General features: G+C 32.6%; 1 long non-coding RNA gene across 1 annotated transcript; it reads left to right on the top strand.

Moving 5' to 3' along the window:
- Positions 1–521: 521 nt before the first annotated feature.
- On the top strand, positions 522–4,445 carry LOC128295480 (uncharacterized). The gene is made up of 2 exons (XR_008285911.1): positions 522–844; positions 3,943–4,445. It is a non-coding gene; the product is annotated as an uncharacterized LOC128295480 (long non-coding RNA).
- The last annotated feature ends 16,119 nt before the right edge of the window (positions 4,446–20,564 follow it).

The following is a 20,564-nucleotide window of genomic DNA, read 5'->3' as shown; positions in this document are numbered from 1 at the left end:
CTGCTCCAGTAAACATATTTCCAGCTAAAATCCTGAGAAAAGAATATCATGAAGTTCTTATAATTAGATACTATGCTATAGAAAGATTTATCAGTTAAAATGAATCCCTTTTTTTTGCAATTAGATAATTATATATATATATATATCTCACAGGTGTTTCGCACGTGGAAGAGAAATATTAATTTCTCCGCTGAGTCCATTGAAGCTGAGATCTTTACAAGAAAATTTGTAAAAAGGTATGAAAACCGCATTTTGTATCAGAAAATATTCTCAATTAACTTGTTGTGCAACCATAGAACAAAGTAGAACTTAAACTGAAAACAATTGTGTGATCTGTAGGCTAAGTGTTAGAGTCGCATGATTTGTTCAACCCTTTGCAAGTATGCAGGCATGATAAAGATTCTAGAGACATAATTATGCTAATATGGGCTGGTATGAGGTATAGGCTGAAATAAATTGAAAGAGATAATTTTCTTCAATTAGGAAACCAAGCCTATTAGTCTATTACTCACAAGGTCTTTAAGCTTGACATATGGTTAAGAGAAGTAGGTAGCTCTCTAATGGGATTGCATACAATCACAATAACACTCAATTATTTAAGGGTCTATTTGTTTACCAGGAAAACATTTTCCGGAAAATGTTTTCTTGGTTTTCCAGTGTTTGTTTGCTTGAAATCACTTACATTGGTAAAACATTTTCAGAAACATTGAAAAATGAGAAGGGATTTGGGGAAAATGTCTTACTGATTTTATTTCTGTAAGACATTTTCCATCCTTCCTCCTCCTTCCGTCCTTCTCCTTCTTCATCCAATTGGACCAGTTCCCTTCCTGAAACAAAGCTCAAGGTAACTTTTTTATGCTTTACTCTGTATTTCATTCAATTTGTCACCTCTCTCACTGAAATCTTCTTCTTCCTTTTTTTTCTTTTGTTGAAGAATCTATTTGGATTTTGCATCTGTTTGGATTTTGTATCAGTCTGTTGAAGAATCTTCTTCTTCTTCTTCTTTTATGCTTTATTTAAAATCTATTTGTTTCTGGTTTTTGCATCATTCAGTTTATACTTGCTCTTCTAATACCTTAAATTTGTTTTTTTTCTTTGATTTTCTGCTCTTATATAGTATGCCTCTATCTCTATGAAACATAGAGCCTTTCTTTCTTAGTCAGATTCTTTCTTGACTTGAACCAAAGCAACTCTTTCACCTCTCCACGGACACTATCACTAAACCATAGCTACTTTCATCATTGATCTAATGGCATTCTATCTTTCATCCCATAGGCTAGTTGCTTGCTGCAGCATTTAGCATTCTTCCTTTATGGCATTAACAAAAACAAAGCATCGAGAGAGAGAGAGCAGGCCATTCCCCTATCTGTTCATTTTTTATTCAATCGAATCCATAGATATTTGGTAACAAAACACTATCTTTCTTTTCTTCTCTCTCTTCCAAGTTCTTCATCATAGAAACAAAACCCAAAGGTAGAACCTTTTTTGCAAGCATAATCTTTTTGAATTTCGGATACCACTTCTTTCACTTTCTTTGGAACTCTGTTTTCTTCTTTCTTGTTTGGGAATTTAAAGATGAAGAAACAGAGAGATAAGCTGACTTGAAAGATGATGGAGCCAGTGCCAGGGGCATTGGGAACTAGCGCTAGCTTGGCTCTTCGTTTGGGACAAACCATTTTCTCCTCTGCTTCACTTCTTTTCATGTGTTTGGATGTTGAATTCTATAACTATACTTCTTTCAGATGATTCCCAAAAGCTTCATTTCTTCTATTTTGTTGGGTCAAATTTTGATTTTGGTTTTCTCTTTACCCTTTAATCGTCAATACCCATGCCCTTATTTCTGTTATTTTGTTGGAATTCAATTTATTGTTACTTGATAGTTGATTTCTGGTGTTAAAATGGAAGTCTGAGGGAAAACTATCATGATCATCATCTTGATGTATCTAGTACTATGTTAGGAGTTAAAATTTTTATGAGAGGACTGATCAAACATTTCTTTGCTTTTCCATTTTTATTGAGGAAGCAAGATAAATGCACTCAAATAAACTGTATGCAATTCTTTTATGTGATCTTTTGGGTTCTGGGCTTTGGAATTATCAAATGCTTTCACTTGCTTAACTATCAAACTTCACTAAGGATTCTAATATAGTTTAAAAATGGGGTGAACTGTATGTTATTTCTTCTATTTCAATGGACATTTCTCTAAGTTGATTCTAAAACTAGTTATCATGAACCTTAATGGATCTTGTATTGTATCTTCTAATGTTTTTACTTGACTTTTGGTCCTCGATTTCTCATATTCATATTAACATTGAACCAGATAGTATTAAAAATTATTTCAATTAAAAGTCAATTAGTTACTCTTGCACTTCTCTCAGGTTCCAAACACTAAAAATTTCACAATATCTCATCACATAAACGGAAAACACAACAAAAAGATAACCACAAACTTAAACAGATAACTTGAACTTCGATAGTTACAAGGTCAACTCAAAAGTCAAAACCAAAAATAATCAAAGCAAAACAGTAAATCTTTTAATTTAAATTTTTTTTCCATGAAATATCAGTTTATAACATCACATACTCCAAATATCGCAACTATTCATCAATCAAAACAAAAAAAATTCAAAAAATAACTAAAGAAAAAAAAGAGAAAACTCACAGAAGAAAAAGAGTAATCCAAAGGAGATAGAGTAAACAAGATTAGAACCAAAAATAAAAAGTAAAGATGAATTACATGAATAATTTCGATATAATAAAAGAGAGCTACTTACGCTTTCGATGATGAATTTGAGCTGAAAAGAAGACGAAATGAAAATAAAAGGATGAGATATTCTCTTTTCTAGATCCTTTTTGAGGTGTGCCTCTCAACTATCCATTCCTTTAGTTTCTTTGATTTCTCATGTTCATTTTCTCATGTTCATATAGTAGTTAAAACCTGCCACAAGTAGTGAGTCCAATATCCTATAGTTTCAGCATTGTTAGAAAAGAATAAGGAAACTTGAATATCCTATATTCTCTTGATATTAATATATACGATATGAAATGATGAATAATATAAAGAAAACCCGAGAGAATAAGAGAAAAAAATTCACACCAATTAATAAAAGCATGAGCTTATAAGTTGCTTGCAGCTACCAACATGAATAAACTATATTCTAATTTTGGTGGTGAGACTGAGTTGAGTGGGTGAAGGGTTCACGAACCTGGTTTCCATAGCTTCACTTTCTCTAATCTTTCAATATCGTGCATTTTGGTAATTTCACTTAGCATGCTTTGATGATTGAGACTGGTTATTGGCCAAAGCTAGAAGTAAGCATCATGTCTTTATCATCAGTTAAGTAAATAAATTATTTCCTCAAAAGCCCTGTGCTTTATCTCAGTTTATTTTGGTTAATATTGTAGTGCTGATAGTGATGGAAATTTTGGAATTCAACTTTGAATCCGAAGTTGTTTAGTTCACTGAATTGTTAGCACAATTGGTTTAAAAATTTTAAAAACAAATTCTAATTGCTTTTGTACTCTTTAATTGATGAAGCATTTAATTAATTAATTTTATATCTAAAAAAGTATCATTAAATTGAATACAAATTTTTTATTAAATATTTAATTAAATCATATTCTTAATTATTTTGATTAGAGTATTTATCGATCAATTTAATTGGACTGACATTTAATTTTTAACTTTGCTCCTACTGCATTGTTTTTGTCTTGTTGAAGTGGTCTATATTGTAGTACTTTTAATATATACGATATGAAATGATGAATAAGTATAAGTCCGGTGTCCATTTCTTATATGTGATCTTATTAATGCAATTATAATTAGCTTAATATGTATGTATGCACTTTAGTCATGGTAACTTTAGTCATATATGTGATCTTATGAAAATCTTGCATCTTTTTTGTAGTGATCAAATATTTGTGTGGCATTATTTTGTGTAGATGGATCGTAATCAAGATCAAAAGGCAATTGTCGGAGTCATGGCTTCAGTTTTAGTTTTTGGGGCTCTTTGGATTAAAAAATTAAAAACTAAGAAGGAAATTGCTTCTCACCCTCGTGTGAATCGAGATTATGAAAGAGAAAACTATATTAAATTTGTGGGTGAACAACTTGGCAAAATTGCTAATGCTTTGGAATAATTTACTGCGGATAAGACACCACATCTTTACGAAGAAGTGATGTCGATGGAGGAAGAAGGATTTGATGATGACTTCCTATGTTCTGTGTTTGATTATCTAGTGAGTCATGAATCCGAGGCCAAAACTTTTTTAGTTAAAAGTAAGAAGTATAGAAAAATTTGGCTTCAAAAATTTTCTTCATGTTGAAGATATTGACACTTTTAATGTGGTGAAATATCAATTATGCACTTGGACAATGTGTAATATTAGTTATGCACTTGGACAATGTTGTTATTGTGTGATATACTACTGTAGCGACGTAAAAATTTTAGCTTTCGGTTGGTCGCTAATTGTGGCGATTTATTAAACATTTGAAAACCAACTTTCGATTTTATTAAAAGGAGTCGCCACCGATCCTTTTTATAGGTGTGATCGGACACCTAATAAAATTATTTTAAAATAAAAGAAGGCCAATTTAGGTCTCACGTGAAAGTCCAGAGAAAATTGGGGTTCGAGTCGATTCTGCGAGGAAGGTATTAGCACCCTCGCGACGCCCAAAATTGGTATCTCGTAAACATGTGTTGTCTAGATTTTCAAAATACGAGTTCAATGTAACATTTAGTCGAGATCCGATTAAAAGATGAGAAATTTTCAATTCTTTGATTTTTGAGAAGGACATACCGTTTTAACACGAGTCGATTGATGTTCATCCAACATAGCGATGAAATCAGCGACTTTGTGTTAAACCGACATGTTGCCTTAGGTATTAAAATTAATTAGAAAAAGATTCCAAAAGTAAGAATTTAAAATAAATAAATGATGTGAATAATGACATTATGAATAAAAAATATTAACATGGGATACTAGAACATTGAATAACAATAACAATGACATTTTCAAAAGAAATAAAGACAAATCACGAATAAATACAAAATATACTTAGTAATAATAATAGCAGATAATATGTGCATAAGATGACATGCAAAAATATAATGTACGACATATATACATGACGTATGAAAATATAATGCCTAAAAGATACGTATGTGTAATAATATTAAATATATATATGTATATATACATAGTACAGATGAACGATACGATATATATTAGGAATATAAAAAACATGTATTTATACACTAATAATCATAATAAAAGATGTATGTACACCAAATAGTACATAATATTGAAATAATATAATAAGTGGCAATAGTGAAAATAATAAATATAATAATGAATAATATGATATACTGAAAATAATATTAATATAAAATATGTACACAAGTATAATAAATATATGTCTTGATGTTAATAACAAACATAGTAGGAATAAAATAAATGTAATAATGATATATACACAATATGGTATTAAGAATATATATATATATATATACAATATAGTATTTAAAAAATATATACATAAGATGGTATAAAAATATGTACATGGAATACTAGAAACTAGAATAACCATAATAATGATATTTCCAAAAATAAAATAAAAACAAATCATGTATTAATAATAAGAAGAAAATGATACACTTGGTAATGATAATATAAAATAATATGTACATAAAAGATACTTCATATATATGCATATAATAAGAGTATATAATAATAATAATAATAATAATAATAATAATATCTACAATAAAAGAAAATATTAGGAAATGTACAAAAATATATATATAAAATATTTACAATAATGATGTAAATAAACAACATATAAAATATTTGAAATAACATATAAATGAAACATAAAAAGGTTAATAAATGAATTAAATAGATTTAGGACATGGTTAAAAACAAATGAAAATTTGGGGTATAAAAATATAAATATTGGATAGTTAATTAGGGATCAAAATGAAAACCGAACAAGATCTGAGGGCCAAATTTAAAAAAACAAAGGAAGATAAAAAATGGGGATTAATTGAATGAGGTTGCGAGGGAGGAGGACTAAACACATAAATTTCCCTTTTAGGGAAAGTGCACAAACCCCACCCACCAAACAAAAAAAAATGCCGTTTCAACCAATTATAAAGTTTTTTTTTTTTTTGTGTTTCATTTTCAAACCCCCAATCTAAAAAAAACAAAAAAAGCTTCCATGCTCTCTTCCCCTCCCTTAAAATCCTCTCAAGCCTTTTCTTCTCCGGTGGAATCCAGTCCATCGGGCCACCGCTGTTGGTCGGTCACACGTCGCCACCACCGTATGGTGGCGGAAGTTCAAAAGGTAAGTTTTTTTTTGTTTTTTTTCTTAATAATATATATATATGTATATGTATATAGAAAGAAGAAGAAAAAAAAACAAAGAAAAAAAGAAAAAAAATCGAAAAAGAGAGAAAAAATGCAAACCTTTTTATTGATTTTTTTCTTTGTATTCGAAGTTCGGAGGGATTTTTGTGTTTTCTCTTTTTCAATCTTTGTAAAATCCCCCCCTTACAAATGATAGATTTTGGCTTTTTAAGGCCGATCTACAAAACATTCCTCTTTTATTTTTTTGTTTTCGTTCTTTTTTATTTCTTCCCCCATCCCTCGCATGCTTTCTCTTCTTTGTTGTTTTTGTCTCTGCGGTGTGTGTCGATGTGGGTGGCTCACGAGGAGGTGAGGGCGGCGTGGGTGGTGCGTGATGGCCAAGGGTGAGGGGGTGGCGGCTGAAAACTTGGTGGCTAGGGTTTTTTTTGCTGCTGAAAATGTTTAGTTTGTTGGGCTAGGTGGGCTTTAGGTTTTTTTATTATTTGGGTCATTTGATGTGGAAGTTGGGCCTGCTGTTTTTGGGGTTGGTATTTGGTTGTATTTGGGCCAAAATTGGCCTATAACAGCTGCCCCTCTTTGCTCATTATCGTGTAACGGGAATAGAGCAAAGACATAATGAAAGGCCAATTTTGCCCGGTTTTGCCAATTGTTGACTTCTTTGGCGCTTCTCTTCTTCAGGTAGTCTCTTTCCAATCCCTCGCATCTTGTAGCTTTAGTTCATTCCACTGTGACTTCAAAGAGATAGAAACTTGTATTTTCAATCTACTCGCATCTTCAGGGCCGTAAGATCCGTCGTGTTTTGCTCTTCTGCAACTTCAGAGAGATGAGATCTGATATCTTCAATATGTTCCGCTACAACTTCAGGGAAGTGAGGTTTGTGGTATTTTCTTCTGCAACTTCAGAAAGGCAAGATCTTATATCCTCGATCAGCTCCACTGCAACTTCAGAAAGACAAAATCTGGCGTCTTCAACCAGCTTCAATCTTTATTCTCTACTCGGCATGTGATCTTGAGCTCAACTCATTTCTCGCAGTATGAATTGATTCTTTAAAAACAGACATTAAAATAGAAATTGAAAATAGCTCAGCACATGAGCTAAGGCTCAACTCACTTCTCGCAATGTGAGTTGATCTTTTTGAAACTTAATTTGAAAAGCAGATTTTGAAAATACCTCGACATGTGACCCGAGACTCAACTCACCTCTCGCAATATGAGTTGATTTTTGAAAAACAGAAATTAAAAGGCTCAACTCACCTCTCGCAATATGAGTTGATTTTTGAAAACAGAAATTAAAAGGTTCAACTCACCTCTCGCAATATGAGTTGATTTTTGAAAAACAGAAATTAAAAGGCTTAACTCACCTCTCGCAATATGAGTTGATTTTTTTGAAAAACAGAAATTAAAAGGCTCAACTCACCTATCGCAATATGAGTTGATTTTTTTTTTTTTGAAGGCAGAAATTGAAAAACGGAAATTGAAAATACCTCGGCGTGTGACCTGAGACTCAACTCACTTCTCGCAATATGAGTTAATTTTTTTGATGAACAGAAATTGAAATTACCTCAGCGTGTCCTGAGGCTCAACTCACCTCTCGCAATATGAGTTGATTTTGACGAACATAAATTGAAAAATAGAAATTGAAAATACCTCAGCGTGTCTTGAGGCTCAACTCACCTCTCGCAATATGAGCTGATTTTTTTGAAACACAGAAATTGAAGAACAGAAATGGAAAACACCTCAGAATATGACCCGAGGCTCAACTCACCTCTCGCAATATTAGTTGATTTTTTTAAACACAAAAATTGAAAAACACCTCAGCGTGTGACCTGAGGCTCAACTCACCTTTCGCAATATGAGTTGAATTTTGAAAAACAGAAATTGAAAAGACCTCAACATGTGAGCCGAGGCTCAACTCACCTCTCGCTATATGAGTTGATTTTTGACAAACAAAAATTAGAATTACCTCAGCGTGTCCTGAGGCTCAACTCACCTCTCGCAATATGAGTTGATTTTTTTGAAGAGCAGAAATAGAAATCGAGAATACCTCAGCGTGCCCTGAGGCTCAACTCACCTCTCGTAATATGAGTTGATTTTTTTGAAAAGCAGAAATTGAAAAGCGAAATTAAAATACCTCAACAGCCTCGAGGCTCAACTCACCTCTCGCAATATGAGTTGATTTTTGGAAAAACATAAATTGAAGAAAACAGAAATTGAAATTACCTCAGCATGTCCTGAGGCTCAACTCACCTCTCGCAATATGAGTTGATTTTTGAAAACATAAATTGAAAAGACCTCAACATGTGAGCCGAGGCTCAACTCACCTCTCGCTATATGAGTTAATTTTGACAAACAAAATTAAAATTACCTCACGTGTCTCGAGGCTCAACTCACCTCTCATAATATGAGTTGATTTTTTGAAGAGCAGAAATAGAGATCGACAATACCTCAGCGTGCCCTGAGGCTCAACTCACCTCTCGCAATATGAGTTGATTTTTTTGACAAACATAAATTGAAATTACCTCAGCGTGTCCTGAGGCTCAACTCACCTCTCGCAATATGAGTTGATTTTTTTGAAAAGCGAAATTGAAAAGCGAATTGAAAATACCTCAACAGACTCGAGGCTCAACTCACCTCTCGCAATATGAGCTGATTTTTGAAAACATAAATTGAAGAAAACAGAAATTGAAATTACCTCAGCATGTCCTGAGGCTCAACTCACCTCTCGCAATATGAGTTGAATTTTGAAACAGAAATAAAAGCATCAGAATACCAAAACATGTTATCTGGTGGAACTCAGGTGTCTTTTCCTTTAATTCAATACAACTATTATCACATCTTCTTATTCTACTGGAGTACTTGTATATGTCATGCATGATGTTATCATGATATGCACATGTTTGTCTTAAATGCCTTTATGCCTACATGATTATGCTATGCGCCTTAGGCATGTTTGTCGTATGTCCCTTTCCGTCATGATTTTTGATGATCTGTGTTCATTGCTTTGACTCTTGACTTTCTCTTGAGTGCCTCAGACTGGTCCTCTAGCTTCACGAGTAATCTGCGTTTCTCAGTTATCGCTCTCTTGCCCCTGGTTGAACTTTGTCCTTGCGTTGAGGCTCTTGTACTTATCAAATTTTCATCCAGGTAATGCTTAACATTTCTTTTGTTTGGAGCGTGTCATTTCAAAATACTCTAGATCTTCAACGCATGAACTCTTCCACATTTATTAATCAAGAATCTTTTTGAGTATGTCTTCTTGCGTATAAATTTTCGAGCTGCTGAAAATCCTTCAAATACTGTAGTCTTGCTGTTTGACTCACTTCTTGAATCTTTTTACTCCTTGGGCCCAAACCTGCTTCATTAGGACGCCCTTTCGGGTTTTCATCCTAATTTTTGTTTATCAAGACGCCCTTTTCAGGTTTTCATCCTAATTTTCTTCTTTTTTTTTAAGGCGTCATCACTCATTGCCCATCAGGGCTCTATTACTGACGTAGTACGCTGCCCTAATGCTCAGTTGGTATTTTGACCCAAAATTCGAAGAAATAATCACGTTTTGCTCAACCAGTTTGCCCCACCGTAACTTCAGGGTCCATTCCACTGTAATTTGGGGATACAAGGTTGGCACTATCCTTAAACCATTCCACTGCAATTCCTGGCTATAGGATATGTATCCTATTGTAACTCAAGGGTGTATGATCTGTAACTTGTTCCATCGACTGATTTTTTTGACAGAAAATCTGAGGAGATAAACTCAATTTGAGCTCAAATATTTCCAACCCTTACACTTGGTAAGCTCTTGAACAGTCGACTGGTTTCAGGTTCCTGTACTATTTAGAAGCTTTCAGAGTAATATGCAAAATTCCTTTTATAAAAGTATAATTAGTCCATTAATCATTATTTCAATGCGAAATGCTTGAAAAGGATCGAATTGATGGACAAGAAGAAAATTGGTTAAGAGCATAGCTCGAAACAAACAAGTTGAACAATGAGAGTAAATGCAAGTTTATTGGAAGCTTATTTTGAAAAGAATAAGATAATCAAAGATAAATTCAGAAATGGGTAAAATGGAAAGCTAAGTGCCCCAAATATCGCCGCCTAAGCTTCTCTGTACAAACTCCTTTTGAGACAATTTTGAGTTCAACATGTGTTTAGGGATTCAGAGTACTTTGTCAATGCCCCAAGACGTAGCATACTTCTTCACTTTGTCAATTCAAGTATAGCAAGACTACCATATGCCCCACCCTTGAACAAGATTTGCCTTTTTCGTGTTTTCAACTCAAAACCCTTTGGTCTCAAGGTGCCCTTTGCGGGTTTTCACCTTGACCTCTCCATTTTCTTTTCTTTTCTTTCTTTTTTTTTTTTTTACTTTTGAATGAATGAAGGTCACAAGGCGCCTTTATGGGTTTTCACCTTGGCCACTCCTTTTCAAGTATTTCGGATGAATCCGAATTTAGGATAGGATCAGTGTTCTTTCGGGGAAAACCTCATTTACCTCATAAAGTTCTTAAGCATCCATTTCCCTTTGAAATCCTTTCGTATAGAAAGGATCTTCTGCAATACCAAGTTCCTACTATGAAATTCCTTTGGGTGAACCATTTCCATCATAACTCAAAGATCATATGTGTTTGACCTTCAAACCCTTTTGCAGATCAAGTTTAATGAAGGCATTTTACTTCATCCAATTCTTGATTCAATCAAAGCTTGGAGAAAAAGAATCTTAATTTCCATGGACAGAACCACCTCTAATGCCCCAGTGAAGGTCCTGGTCAACTTTAATAAGCACAAAGAGTAAAAGGTAGCTTCCTATGCCAATATTTACAAGTCTCGGTCACCTTCTATAACTTTTCTTGATTTTTGTATTTTTCTTTTGGCAGCCTTTGTTGCATTGTGATATGACATTGTACAGTTACGCATTAAAACATGATTCTTTCTGGCATTTGATCTCTCTTTTTTGTTTTTTTCCTTGTCTTTTATTTTTTTATTTTTGTTTTTTTGTTTTTTCTTTTTCTTTTCATGACTGTCGACTTTATAATATTAGCATATGAAGCTACATTCATCTTCTTAGTGAAGCAATTGACAGCCACGACGATGATGTCGACTGGAAGCTTTTGACGAGATCATCCCCAGAACATCTATGCCCCACGTATTGAAAAGTTTGTGAAGAGATGAAAGAAGCACGTGAGTCTTGACGTCATAACTGATGCTATTCCCTTCCCATGGTGGACCAACAACATCCGATCCTCATTGATTAGCTTGACTATTGAAGAACCATTGTCATGTGTTCTCTAGACACCCTTATGGACCTCTTTCCAGATGTTCCTAAGTGCGTCTTAATATGATCGTGCAAAAACATCCTTGAATTCTTAAAAATAACTCAATAGTCTTGCCTTATTTTTGCGGTGAGCTAGGTTTCGATCTTCATCACTTTCCCAAGCTCACAATGTCAGCTGACCCTTTGTAGGTTAGGGTCTGTTTTTCATCTTATCCTGTTATCCTTCACGAATCAGAAGATGGACACAGTCTCTGTCATCTTCGAAGTCCTAAGATTCCTCTAGACACACATCTTGCTCCAAAGGGAGTTAGTAACAGCGTCGCTCGTGACATTGATATCTGGGGACCTACTGTGGGTATAAAGGAAAATTCTAGAGAATAAATGATTCTAAGGATGATTATTTGTATAGGATGATCATGAATGTAAAATAAAAGAATAGAAGTCCAAATAATAAAAGAATCTATAAATAGAAGAAAATTTACTCAGAAAGATGCATTTCATTGAAATAAAAATCTTGAACCGAAACCTATTTCTCAAAAGAAATCTTATCACCTCTAGGTCTTAAGGCAATAAGTATGTTTTGAATATTACTCTAGATTAGCTTTAAAAGTACACGGATCTCTTCCACTGTCCCATTGTTCAAAACACTCTCAAGTATGTGAAAATCGGAGGTGGGTGATATAGAGGTCATGGTTGAGTTGGGTACGAATTAGAAGCATAGTGGCTTCCTATTCCCACCACATGGGTTTCTGGCTCTTTTTTCTTCATGGGTGCTGCCCTTTTGAGCTCTCAGGGCATTCCATCCTTCCTTTTTTGATGGCATTCTCTATAAGTTCCCCGAATATCACAATGTTCGCAAAGTCTGTCGTAGCACTTCCTACCAACTTGTCATAGAATGGTGCTCTCAAAGTGTTGATGAAGAGAACCACTATTTCAGCTTTTGGTTAAAGGGGTTCTACTTGTGCCGAGATGTCCTTCCATCTCTGCGCTGCATCGCTTAAAAGTTTCCGTCACTTCTTTTCCATCATCTGCAGAGTCAACCGATCGGGCACCATGTCGGACACATACTTGTCTTGCTCACAAAATGCTGATGCTAAGTCTTTCCATGATCGGATCCTTTCTCTACTAAGTTGATTATACCATCAAGAGCCGATCCGACCAAGCCGTCTTGGAAATAGTGTATTAGCAACTTATCTTTATTCACGTGACTCGTCATTTTTCGCAAAACATGACAAGATGTATTCTTGGACATCTCGTTCCGTCGTATTTTTCAAAATCTGGTGCTTTAAACTTGAGGCGTAATCGGATCGGGCACCGATCGAGCTCCTTGGCACTTAATGCAGAAAAGACTTTAGTGCCTTCGATTGCCTTGAGCCTTTCTTCAAAACTCCTATACTTGTCTTGAGCCTCATAATCGTCCGTTCTCAACCTGGCTATTTCCGCTGGATCGTCCAAATCTGGAACAATTGATTGGTGATTAGCCCTGAATTTGATATGAATATTCCTTGCCCCAAATGAGTATGTGGCACCGGCCGTTGCTCTGGGTCTGTGGGTTCTTCTTGGATGTACCCTCTTTGTGCTGCGCGGGCGTATGGTGGAGTGAATCCGAGGGGATAGAGCGGGTCTTGATTGTGATTAACTCTTGACCGAGATTCCTCGATGTCAGGGATCTTCATAAGTCCCTTCCCTTTAACAAAAGCTGACATCATATCCATCATTTTGGCCATTTGATCCCTTTGCTTGAGTGATTCCTCTCGAGACCTTACCATCAGATCTCTCGTTTCCTGTCGTGATTTAGCCAACTGTTCTTGCAATTCTCTTTGGGCCTTTTCCATTCTTTCAATTCTCTCGTTGAATTCGGCCTCCATAGTTCTAGCTCTTATCTGCGTCTTATCTGAATGGCATGATTCCGCACTTGTAGCATCACAATCAGTAGATCATACGGTTTCAAACCTCGATGAATGATTAAGGGACATGTACATGCAATGAATAGATGAATGAATAAATGGCGATGAATGTCGATCATGAATGAATATGCAAAAATTTGGTGTTAATTTCAATATAGCCCTATTTAGGCATTTCTTTAATCAAAAGAGTCTATTACACAACATTTTGGTCACTCGATAATTGACTCCTCCATCCGAAACCCGCTTTTGGCAACCAATCTCTAATCAACACCTTCCTAACAAGATGCCTATAATGCATGATGTAAAATAAGAATAAAACAAACAAACTTGGTTAGCACAACACATATGAACAGAGAAAAGCAGAGACAATCTAATAAAATGGACTCGATTCCCTTGCATAGAAAGGGTAAATGTTAAAAGAAATGAAGGTAAGATGTGTTTTTTTGTACTTATTTGGTGACTAGTAAACGGACGGAGGTTTGGCACGGCTCTAGTTGGATGGCTCGTATCGCTCACTATATGCGGTTTTGGTTCTAGATGGGTACTCAAATCGTCATCTTGTCATCTACTAAGATTAGTACAGAGCCTCGATCATGGCCCATCATAGGCTTGCGAGATCAATTGAGGATTACATTTACTTATGCCTATGCGGAGGACAAGTTAACTCACGAAAGCATAAGTCATATGTAACCCAAAAGTATTCACTAGCCTGTGCGGAGGGACAAGTTAACTCACGAAGGCGTAGCGTTTACTTTCACTTAACAGGGACGGAGCCCGGGTATAGAGCTCATGTTATGCAACAAAAATGCATGTGCACGGTGTGTGGGGAGAAACTTGCAAACCTTTTCTTTTTATTTAAAACTAAAAACTAGAATCATAAAAACTTAGAGCTGAAAAACGGATGATAAACAAGTTAGGAAAATATTTACAACACGATACAAATGATTCTTCGAAATTTAAAATTTTAAGGATCACGACTAAATATGTTTTTGAACAAGGAATTTTCAAATTTTAACAACACATGCTTAACTCGACTCGACTCTCAAAAGGGTCCCCAGTGGAGTCGCCGGTGTATGACGTAAAAATTTTAGCTTTCGGTTGGTCGCTAATTGTGGCGATTTATTAAACATTTGAAAACCAACTTTCGATTTTATTAAAAAGGGAGTCGCCACCGATCCTTTTTTATAGGTGTGATCGGACACCTAATAAAATTATTTTAAAATAAAAAGAAGGCCAATTTAGGTCTACGTGAAAGTCCGAGAGAAAAATTGGGGTTCGGAGTCGATTCACGCGAGGAAGGTATTAGCACCTCGCGACGCCCAAAATTGGTATCTCGTAAACATGTGTTGTCTAGATTTTCAAAATACGAGTTCAATGTAACATTTAGTCGAGATCCGATTAAAAAGATGAGAAATTTTCAATTCTTTGGATTTTTGAGAAGGACATACCGTTTTAACACGAGTCGATTGATGTTCATCCAACATAGCGATGAAATCAGCGACTTTGTGTTAAACCGACATGTTGCCTTAGGTATTAAAATTAATTAGAAAAAGATTCCAAAAGTAAGAATTTAAAATAAATAAATGATGTGAATAATGACATTATGAATAAAAAATATTAACATGGGATACTAGAACATTCGAATAACAATAACAATGACATTTTCAAAAGAAATAAAGACAAATCACGAATAAATACAAAATATACTTAGTAATAATAATAGCAGATAATATGTGCATAAGATGACATGCAAAAATATAATGTACGACATATATACATGACGTATGAAAATATAATGCCTAAAAGATACGTATGTGTAATAATATTAAATATATATATGTATATATACATAGTACAGATGAACGTATACGATATATATTAGGAATATAAAAAAACATGTATTTATACACTAATAATCATAATAAAAGATGTATGTACACCAAATAGTACATAATATTGAAATAATATAATAAGTGGCAATAGTGAAAATAATAAATATAATAATGAATAATATGATATACTGAAAATAATATTAATATAAAATATGTACACAAGTATAATAAATATATGTCTTGATGTTAATAACAAACATAGTAGGAATAAAATAAATGTAATAATGATATATACACAATATGGTATTAAGAATATATATATATATACAATATAGTATTTAAAAAATATATACATAAGATGGTATAAAAATATGTACATGGAATACTAGAAACTAGAATAACCATAATAATGATATTTCCAAAAATAAAATAAAAACAAATCATGTATTAATAATAAGAAGAAAATGATACACTTGGTAATGATAATATAAAATAATATGTACATAAAAGATACTTCATATATATGCATATAATAAGAGTATATAATAATAATAATAATAATAATAATAATAATAATAATATCTACAATAAAAGAAAATATTAGGAAATGTACAAAAATATATATATAAAATATTTACAATAATGATGTAAATAAACAACATATAAAATATTTGAAATAACATATAAATGAAACATAAAAAGGTTAATAAATGAATTAAATAGATTTAGGACATGGTTAAAACAAATGAAAATTTGGGGTATAAAAATATAAATATTGGATAGTTAATTAGGGATCAAAATGAAAACCGAACAAGATCTGAGGCCAAATTTAAAAAACAAAGGAAGATAAAAATGGGGTTAATTGAATGAGGTTATGAGGAGGAGGACTAAACACATAAATTTCCCTTTTAGGAAAGTGCACAAACCCCACCCACCAAACAAAAAAAATGCCGTTTCAACCAATTATAAAGTTTTTTTTTTTTGTGTTTCATTTTCAAACCCCCAATCTAAAAAAACAAAAAAGCTTCCATGCTCTCTTCCCCTCCCTTAAAATCCTCTCAAGCCTTTTCTTCTCCGGTGGAATCCAGGTCCATCGGGCCACCGCTGCTTGGTCGTCACGCCACACGCCACCACCGTATGGTGGCGGAAGTTCAAAAGGTAAGTTTTTTTTGTTTTTTCTTAATAATATATATATATGTATATGTATATAGAAAGAAGAAGAAAAAACAAAGAAAAAAAGAAAAAAATCGAAAAGAGAGAAAAAATGCAAACCTTTTATTGATTTTTTCTTTGTATTCAAGTTCGGAGGATTTTGTGTTTTCTCTTTTCAATCTTTGTAAAATCCCCCCCTTACAAATGATAGATTTTGGCTTTTTAAGGCCGATCTACAAAACATTCCTCTTTTATTTTTTTGTTTTCGTTCTTTTTTTATTTCTTCCCCCATCCCTCGCATGCTTTCTCTTGCTGTTGTTTTTGTCTCTGTTGCAGGTGTGTCGATGTGGGTGGCTCACGAGGAGGTGAGGGCGGCGTGGGTGGTGCGTGATGGCCAAGGGTGAGGGGGTGGCGGCTGAAAACTTGGTGGCTAGGGTTTTTTTTCTCTGAAAATGTTTAGTTTGTTGGGCTAGGTGGGCTTTAGGTTTTTTATTATTTGGGTCATTTGATGTGGAAGTTGGGCTCATTGTTTTTGGGGTTGGTATTTGGTTGTATTTGGGCCAAAATTGGCCTATAACAACTACTAATTATGCATTTGGATAATATTATTAATTTCTAGTATTAATTGTGGTTTGGAAGCTAATTTATAATTATTTAATACTTATTTTTTATTTTTTTATAACACAAATGTTATTTCATTTGGAAAACACCAACAAATTCTAAAATTCTTTCTATCCTCCTCTATTTTCTAATATTATTAGATTATTCTATAAAGTTTATTGCGAAATTCTTTATAGAAATTGAATTTCTTATTATATATTGCTTAGTGCTTAGTGGACTATTTTCAAATGGGTGCAAAACACAAATAGTCATCGGCTTCATTGTATCCTCAAGATTAATTTGCTTGAAACTCTTTTGCATACCGAATATAGGTGGGGTGAATATAACCTTAAATATGGTGACTTGATACATATCTTGGAGTCTTGTCTTATTTTTTCATTTTTGTTCAAATTTGTTTGTCTATTTATGATTTTTCTCACCAAAGATTTGTACTAACAATTAACAGATTTAATTTTGAAAAAAATTAAATTATCATTAGGAGTTATTTTAATTTAAATTACTTGTATTTTCGGGCTATAAATAAGCCACGCTGCCACCTTCATTATTCATTGAATAAAATATATTATTTTAGTGGAATTTTGTTTTTTAGATGCCAGAGTATTTTAAGGATGAGTTATTTTATTCTTATCTTTCTTTAAAGTTTGTAAAATTTTCAAACTTCAAACTCAAATCAGTAACTATTCTAAGGGGTATGAAATATGTAAACAGACTATAGTCTAGGAGATTGTATTGGTAGCTATTCAGAATGGTAAATCAATTCTTTTAATCTTTGTCAAAATGGTGGTATGATTCTCATTATCTGCTTAAAGGAAGCTTTGGGTATGGTGTTTTGTTTTGAAGGCTATTATGAAGTATGATGTTTCAAAATCAGATGAAATGTTTTTAATAGCTTAATCAATGAGTTTCATCGTAGTTTGTATTTTGGTGCTTTATTATTATTATTATTATAAATGATAGTATATTGAAATATGTATTCTAACATGCCTTCATTTTTAAATTTTGTAATATCTAATGTCGAAACCATTCCTTGATTTAAAAATTTTAGAATTTTAAAAAAGGGGTAATCGACTTTTGAAAAACAAATGCATGGAGTCGCCACCGATCTTTTGTTTTGGTGTGATCGGATCACCTAAAAATTTGGTTATTTTAATAAAACATTTATGATTTACTAAAACAACAATTTTGGTCTACAAAAATTTTAGAAAACGGGCTCGGGAGTCGGTTACACATGAGGAAGGATTAGCACCCTCACTACGCCCAAAATTGGTACCAAATCGATTAAATATTGTCCTTATGTCTAAAATTAAAAATGTTTTTGAAATGTGGTTTTTTTTAATAAAAGTTGAATAACCCGAGTTAATCGTCAAAAATTTTCTTGTTTCGATGTCCGAAAATTTATAATTCGAAAATCACGAAAGGATGCTCAACTATTTAGTCCAACGAAAAATCGAAACCCAGCACAGTAGGGCACGATTCTTTGAATTCCCAAACATTGATTATTGCCTCACTTTGGAAAATACGAGTGAAATCCCGGAGAGATATTTGATTATTTCGGTCAGACGGGAGATTACAACCCAGCACGATAGGGCACTATTCCCCGAACTGCCCAAACATCAAACACTTCTTTCGTTTTAAAGGGTTTTAGAAAACGTGGATGAAACTTCAAAGGATCTTGATTGCTTAGAATAAATGAAAAGCACAACCCAACACGATAGGGCACGATTCTCAAATATCCAATCATTGAACATCCTTTGTTTTGAAAGGTTTTTAATAAGCATGGGTGAAAACCTAAAGGAATATTCGATTGTTTTTGAGCAAACGAGAAATCACAACCCAGCACGATAAGGTATGATTCTCGAATCATCAAACACCGAGTATTGCCTTTATTTGCAAAAAAATCTTATTTCAAGGTAACAACATGTCATACCCGGTAAGTTAGGGCACCACACCTCGTATCTCCAAAAATAAACATTTTTTTTAAACTCACATTGTGATTAAAAGGAATATTCCATTATTTAGGTTAAATAAAAAGAATCGAAATCCAGTAAGTTAGGATACGATTATCTCGAATTACCTAATACGAAATATTACTTTTATGAAAGAATTGTTTTAATATATTGAGTAAGAAAAATAACGTGATTTATAGTAAAACATAAAAGCAAATTATAGTATTAATGTGAATAATAACATAATAGGTGCGATGTTGTCAAAAACGATAATATGAGTAATTATAAAAGATGAAGTAATAGCAAGACTAGTAATATGTAAATATAAACAAATGCATAAGGAAAATGAAATGATCAAGACATAAGCAAATTAACTAATAAATAAAATGAATAAAACATGGAACAACAAAATGGCAATGACAATAATAATAATAATAATAATAATAATAATAATAATAATAATATAACATAGAAAATAATGATAATAATATATGAATTTAAAAATATTTATATATATACATACATATACCAAAGACATATTCATAATAATAGTATTGAATATTAAAAGTATATATATAATAGAGACAAAAATATATGCATAATGTAGTATTGAAAGTATTTATATGGGATAATGTATAAAAAACATATGAATAATGTGATATTAAAATATATACATAAAAATATAATAGATATATATATATATAATATACATAATATAGTATTAAAATATATATAATACATACACATTAGAAATAATAATAATAATGTTACAAAACAATTATTAATAATACTTCATAAATATATACATACATATATATATATATATGTTAAAAATAAGTACATATTAATATTAAGATGATGATAATATTAAAATAACCATTGATAACTTTACATATAAATATATACACATATAAGTATGATAACAAGAATTATAATACTAATACTAATAATAAATACAATAATAGTAGTAAAATAAACACATTAATAATCATGAAAATAATGTGTACATGAAAAATAATAATGATATGATAAAAAAGGATACAATATAATAATAATGTAAAGAAAATAAAATAATAATATTTATAATAAAAGAAAATAAAAGAGTGTATTTAAAAGCATATATATAATATTATTTGAACTAATATTAAAAATTAAAGTAGCAAAGATAATATAAAAACAACTTAAATTAAAAAGAGACTAAATTCAATTAAAAACGAAGTTTTGGGGCAAATTTAAAAATAAAAATAAAAAGAAAAGGGCCTATTTAAATGCGCTGAAACAACAGAGGGCCTAAAGTGCAATAACCCCCTTTATAAAATGCACAAGATCACTAGGATTAAATTGAAAATTGCGACAAATTTTGGTGCCAAATTAAAAATAAAAAATAATTTAATTGTAAAGTAATAAAAAGCGGAGGGGCTAAACGTGCAAATAGCCCCTCCAATGAAAACACGCGGATCCTGAAG

The sequence above is a fragment of the Gossypium arboreum genome, chromosome 1 (genome assembly GCF_025698485.1).
Source record: "Gossypium arboreum isolate Shixiya-1 chromosome 1, ASM2569848v2, whole genome shotgun sequence".
NCBI classification, from domain to species: Eukaryota; Viridiplantae; Streptophyta; class Magnoliopsida; order Malvales; family Malvaceae; genus Gossypium; species Gossypium arboreum.
This window is presented reverse-complemented; position numbering and strand designations above follow the sequence as displayed.